The 6,358-nt window shown below is 47.4% G+C and overlaps 1 long non-coding RNA gene across 1 annotated transcript; it reads left to right on the top strand.

Annotated features, from left to right (window-relative positions):
- The first annotated feature begins 801 nt into the window (after positions 1-801).
- LOC123579142 lies at positions 802-4,535 on the top strand. The gene is made up of 2 exons (XR_006702643.1): positions 802-2,477; positions 3,207-4,535. It is a non-coding gene; the product is annotated as an uncharacterized LOC123579142 (long non-coding RNA).
- Positions 4,536-6,358: the final 1,823 nt, after the last annotated feature.

Below are 6,358 nucleotides of genomic sequence, written 5' to 3'. Positions count from 1 at the left end.
GAACCCCAGCCTCCTCTTACGATGGCATGTTCGGCAAACCCTCTACTGCTGGAATCCAATCCATCCATTAAATACCAGAGCAGCCGATCTGGATCTGCTGTTCCCTTCAGCTGACCACTGCGGGCTGCATGGGAGGCAGGGCCGGGGGGTGGGGGGGAGGGCCAAGAAGGAGCCAGAATGGGGGGGGGGGGTGGAGAGAAGGAAGGAGGGGGTGGGGCACTCTCCTTGCGAACTTCTCCCTCCCCCGCCCGCTTCCAAATCATAAATTAACAACAGTGGACCTTGTGAAGTGCAGCTTCGCAAATTAATATGAAATACGGGGCTTTTTCATAAGCTTGAGAACCAGATTTAAAAGCATATTGGTGTTTGTACACAGCAGGCCGTAATGATCCATTATCCTGCAGACAGAGGAGCTCGCAGCAACACATAAAGAAGATGCAGTTGGGCCATCTGCTTTGATTTCTGCAGCGTCCCCAGAGATGCAAGGGAGGGGCTGACAGTCCTCTCCATCTGCCCTTACATTATCAATTACAGTTGAATTATGCCGGGAGCTGTAGGGCTGGCAGATACGGATGGGCGGCTGCGGCACCTGAAAAATATAGAAGAAAATCCATATGTTGGGAGCCAGCTGTTTATTTACAAGTCCTTGACATATTTCCTCACTTTCTCGGCTGCTGCCTTTTTTAAGGTTCCTAGAGACGTTTCGGTTCAGTGTGAACTTGAGAAGAAATTAGGTGTAGCAGCATAGCACCACATGAATAATATTTCAGTTTCCTTTTTTTTTACAGTCGAAATGTGCGCGGAGCAAAAAAAAAAAAAAAAAAAAAAAAAACACCAACAAAAACCATCAGGTTGAACAGATTTTAAATTATGAAAAAAAAAAATAAGTTGTGAAAACATCTGGGGTGGCTGCTACAGCTTGTTATGTTTATAAAACATGTTGGAACCGGCGGGGGCCACGCACACTGTACATTTTTTGGCAGCTTAGAAATCATGTGTAAAACTGTAACTTTTATGAAATGGTAAGTGTTTATGGAAGCTTAGGGGGCGGGGAGGTAGACATCGGAGCGGGCCCTGCACTTCCTGAAGTCTTTTCCCACAGTTTCTAGGGCAGGGTTTTGTTTTGTTTTGACTGGTATTTTTTCTTTCTTTTCCAACAAGGGGAAGTGCCTTGTCCCTGGTTCGATTCGTTCTAGACCAGGCAGGTGCATGGCTGCCGCCCTGATTCGGTCACGCTTGGGTTTTACGGTGCGGTATTGCTTCCAACCGTGTGGGAGTTTACCCTTGGTTCTTACTTCACGCCATGTCCTCTCCCCACATCCACTCAACCGGAGAGTCTGTGCGCGCGTGTTTGCTCAGCTGAGTTCCAACTCAGTGCGTCCGGAGGGTTGGGGGGGGGAGGGTTGGAGTCGGAATTCAGCAGTTGCAGGCGACAAGGGGCCTCGTGCTGGCTGAGGGGAGACTATTTCGGAGATGCCCCAGAGGCAGAGATCTTTGCAGGGTGAACGAAGAGACTCAGACTAGAAGTCAAGCCCCAGTTGTCTCTTGCCCCTTGGGGCCGATTCAGGGGGCCTCCTGGTCTGTAGGCTAAGTCGGAGATCCTATGCTTAACACTGTTTCTTGCATTATGCTTTAGATCAGTAAGTGAGAGCTTCCTGAAGGAAGGGATGAACTTCCTTAGGTCTGCTTCTTTCTTAAGACCAGCATTCCAAGCGTTTGTCAGATGTTGGATGAATGAACCCATCAATGAACGATACCTTAGGATTTACTTTGCATTACCTAAGACGCTTAGCAGCATCAAGTGCGAAATCTAAGAACTACAGAACCCCGTCGTTCCATGACATGGCCATTGAGATGCCAGCTCTTTGTTACTAAGGATGCCTTCTCAAACCTGACCACTGTCAGCCGGCCAGGGTGTCTCATTCTCTTTGTGACCACTGGGCAGCTCCCTGGAGAAGAGAGGACCCCCACGGGGGTTGTGCTCACAGGCGGTGCTGATTGTTGTTCTTTTTTTGTCTTTTTTCGTCTTTTTTTGTTGGGTCCATCTCATGGAGATGACGTCATGTGTGCACGGTGATGCCCACGCCGCTTCGTCGTAGAAGCTCAGTGCGTGAGAGCTTTCATACAACCGCATCAGGACCCTGTATGATCATCTGTGGGGCCCAGTGCAAAGGGAAACTGTGAGGCTCCTCGATCACAACTGAAGAACTTCAAGGGGATGACAGCAAAGCCTTAACCAAGCACAGAGCCCTTCTGAGCAGGTGCCCCCTCTAGGCGGGGGCCTCGTGCAGCTGCTCAGGCCACAGGCCCAGGAAGCCGGCCCCGCCGGTGTTGTCACCACATCTGCTGGCGGCAGGCCCACTGCTACGGCCTCTACCTCCTTCCCCATCTTCCTCTTCCTCCACAAGGCATTATGCAAGAGTCTCTTACCCGGCTTCCTGTCTCATCATTCCCTTTGCCCCAACTCTTTCACTCAGGTACTGAACGGAGCCTCAGGGTGGTCTCAGCATTTTCCTTTCCTACTTCTTTAAAAAAAGTTTTTTTAATGTTGATTTTTGAGAGAGGGAGGGGGAGGGGCAGAGAGAGAGAGGGAGACACAGAACCCGAAGCAGGCTCCAGGCTCCGAGCTGTCAGCCCAGGGTCCGACTCGGGGCTCGAACTTGTGAACCGTGAGATCATGACCTGAGCCGAAGCCTGATGCTTAACCGGCTGAGCCACGCAGGCGCCCCTCCTTTGCTCCTTCTGACTTCTCTCCTGATTGACCTGAGATGTCTCAGTCAGGTTTTGATCCCCCTCTCGAGACCGAACCTAACCACTCCTACTACAGCAGGCTGCTGCATTGCTGCAATAATCATACGAACATATACATATTAAAATATACATTTTACACGTTCCTTGGAACCTGGTAGGTGCACCCAGAATACCAGCCCTCCTTACCTTCTCCTCGTCACTTGCTGGAATTGATTCCATCATACGTCCAGCAGGAATCCTTGGGTGTAGGCAAAATTCCTTCCTTCATTCTTTCATGTGTCATGATAATTTTTCTCCCCCACTCATGAGTTCTGAATTTTTTTTTTTTTTTGCTTTTGTTCATTCAGTCGTTGTGTTACTCAGCCTCGTTTACTGGTTCTCAGAATACACAAAGATGGAAAGAAGGCCAGGGTAGCCTCCATGATATTTTATGATTTCTCCATCCTCTCTTCCAGGTCTCTAATCTCTACTCCTCATATCATACTTAAGAGAAAGGGTGTAGCAATAGAATGACTCAGAGAGGTGAACTGAATTGGCTAAGACCACATGGAAGGTTGGTGGCTGCTATGGACTCAGTTGTGCCCCGCCCCTCAGTTCGTATTTTGAAGCCCGAACCCCAGTATGACTAGACTCGGAGACAGGACCTTTATGGAGGTAACTGACGTTAGAGAAGGTCATGAGGATGGGGCCCCGATCCAATAGGACTGGTGTCATTATAAGACAGAGACACCCGGACAGCTCTCTTTCTCACCATGTGCACACAGAGGATAGGCCGTGTGAAGGCCCGGCGAGAAGGCACCTGTCTGCAAGTCAGGAAGATTTCTCATCGGAAACCAAATTTGCTGGACCTTGATCCTGAGCTTCTGGCCTCCAGAATTTGGAGAAAATCAACTTCTGTTGTTTAAGCTTCCCAGTCTGTGATATTTTATGCTAGCAGTTCGAGCAGACTGATAGAGCGGCAGAGCTTGGATTGCAGCCTAGCAGGAACTTCTCAGTTTGCCTATAAAGTCCATGCAGATGGTGACCGAGGCTTTTACTTCTCCTGCGTCTTCCATTGACTCCATGCAGGATGCATGAGCATGCATGGAGAGGCAAAGTGACAGCGAATGCACGCCCGAGGGACAGAAGAAAGTCACTGATGCTCCCTTAGCTGGTATCTTTGATAACTTCGGTTCTGGATATCTAGCCAGGGCTACTTAACAAATCACCACATAATGTAATCTGATGGCTTAAAACAGCGACAACTATGAGCTTGCCCAGGATTCTGTAATTTAGGCAGCACGCCAAAGGGAGAGCTCGTCTCTGCTCCATGTGGCCTCAGCTGGAATGGCTCCTAAGTGGCTGGAGGGTCCACCTCTCAGATGGCTTACTCCCACGGACGGCAAATTGGAATGCTGGCTGTCTGCGAGGAGCTCAGCGGAGGCTATCCACCGTGTCTGGTTTCTACCTCACGGGTCCTCTTCCCCCCTGGGCTGGACTTTTGACAGCATGGCAGCTGGGAACCCAGAGGGAGCAGCCTAACAGCAAATGTTCTAAGCGGACAAGTCCCAATGTCCAAGCTTGCATTGCCCAATAGAGTAGCCACCAGCCACATGTGCCTACAGGGCACTTGAAGGTTAGTCTGAATCAAGATGTGCTTTAAGGGCAAAATACACACTAAGTTTGCAAACTTACTCTGAAAAATAGAAGGAAAAATGTCACTAGGACCTTTTTTCAATATTGATCACATTTTTGAATAATATTTTAGATATATTGGGTTAAATAAAATATACTACTAAAATTGACTTCATCTCTTTCTTTCACTTTTGTTTTTTAATGTGGCTGCCATAAAATCGGAAATTATGTCTGTGGCTCACATTGTATTTCTGTTGCGCTGGTCCCTGAGTTTATCAGGCCTCTGCTTGTGTCATCTTGTTATTTTCCAGGAACCAAAGCTGGTCACATGGCTAAGCCAGAGTCATCCTGGGAAGGGGCTCCACAAAGGTGTGACTATTGGGAGGAGGGGTTCATTGGGAACCACCCAAGTGACGGTCTACCACAACTGTCAGATTTCCATTTTGTTCAACCTTAAAAAACAATATAATACACTTTTGTAAAGTGACCTGATATAAAAGCTCTATAAAAAGTCAGAAAACAACTTCCAGCATCATACCTAGTAGGATATAGTATTGTGGGTGTTTAAGCAGTGACCATGCAAGTAATAACTGCCTGTTGTATGCAGAGCACCAAGTGCTGAGGAAGAGGCTTAACAGGTTCCCATGTGGCTTGAAACCTGAGAAATTCACAATGAATTTCTTGAATGGAAGAATGAATAATACAAAACTGTGCTACATTAAGACCTAGTTGTGTGTTACAAAATAAATGCCATGTGAGATACCTGCTTATCCGTTGTCTCTCCAATTGTATCGTGTGTGTGTGTGTGTGTGTGTGTGTGTGTGTGTGTGTGGTTCCCTATCTAGGGTTCCTGAGATTTAATTCAGGGGATTGGAAGTGGAACAAGTATGGAAATGTTTGATGAGTATAATTTAACAAGATTATTTTCCTGTGAATTTCCAGGGGAGAACCATAGCAAGGCATGTCTCGTGGGTGTTCCAAGAAGACGCAGAAGGAAGAGGAATGAGGTCAAGGGTATTTCTCAAAGAAGGGGTTCTTAGTGGTGGGGTGGGTTTCAGCCCCTAGCGAGAAATCAGAGGACCCTAAGACTTTCCCGATGTGTCGTATCAGCAGACAAAGCTTCTGAGATTGCTTCACCCTCAGGTATCTTGGGGGTGGGGGTAGCAGTGGGATGAATTTCATATTTTTGGTCTCAACCTCAGGGGCCTGGGTGATGACATCCACACAGGGATAGAAGAGAGTTGTAGGTAGTTTTCTAGGGCCACCATAACAAGGTACCACAGACTCTAGTGTAAACGACAGAGACTCATTTTCTCACAGTTCCAGAGGCTGGAAGTCCACGACAGCTTTGGTCTTTTGTGAGGCCTCTCTCCTTGGTGTGCAGACGGCATCCTCTCTCTCCCTGTGCCCTTACACAGTCTTCCCTCTATTGTGCCTGTGTCCTAATCTTCTCCTCTTACAAGGATACGATTCCGATTGGATCAGGGCCCATCCTAACACCCTCACCCATACGACCTCTTTAAAGGCCCCGTCTCCAAATTCTGTCACGTTCTGAGGCACTAGGGGTTAGGACTTCAGCATATGAGTTTTCAACATTTTTGAGGAACACAATTCAACCAATAGCGAATTATTTCTAGGATGGGCCCTCTCACTGACAGAATAATTTCTGTTATTCAAAAGCATAAAAATATGATTGAAAAGTAGAAGTAGATAGAATATCCCAGATGCATTACAAAGGTGCCTATTTCTTACTTTCTGAGGCCATCTTTATGCTACAAAACGGGACCAAAAGGCAAAGTTGCAAAATTAATGGGAAAACTGAGAATTTTAGGTGAGTGTTACTGCTTGTGTATACACATGCACACACATTTGGAGGGCACTTTCTGATCCTTTTGTTTCCCCTCACTTGGGTCAGAAGCAGTGCCTTCATTAAAACAAGAACACAGCCCTGGGGATTTGGACAGAAGAGCCTTTTCTTTTCTTCTTTTTTTTA

The sequence above is a fragment of the Leopardus geoffroyi genome, chromosome E2, assembly GCF_018350155.1.
Source record: "Leopardus geoffroyi isolate Oge1 chromosome E2, O.geoffroyi_Oge1_pat1.0, whole genome shotgun sequence".
In the NCBI taxonomy this organism is placed as follows: domain Eukaryota; kingdom Metazoa; phylum Chordata; class Mammalia; order Carnivora; family Felidae; genus Leopardus; species Leopardus geoffroyi.
Note: the sequence above shows the minus strand (reverse complement) of the source record. Positions and strands in the feature narration are given on the sequence as shown.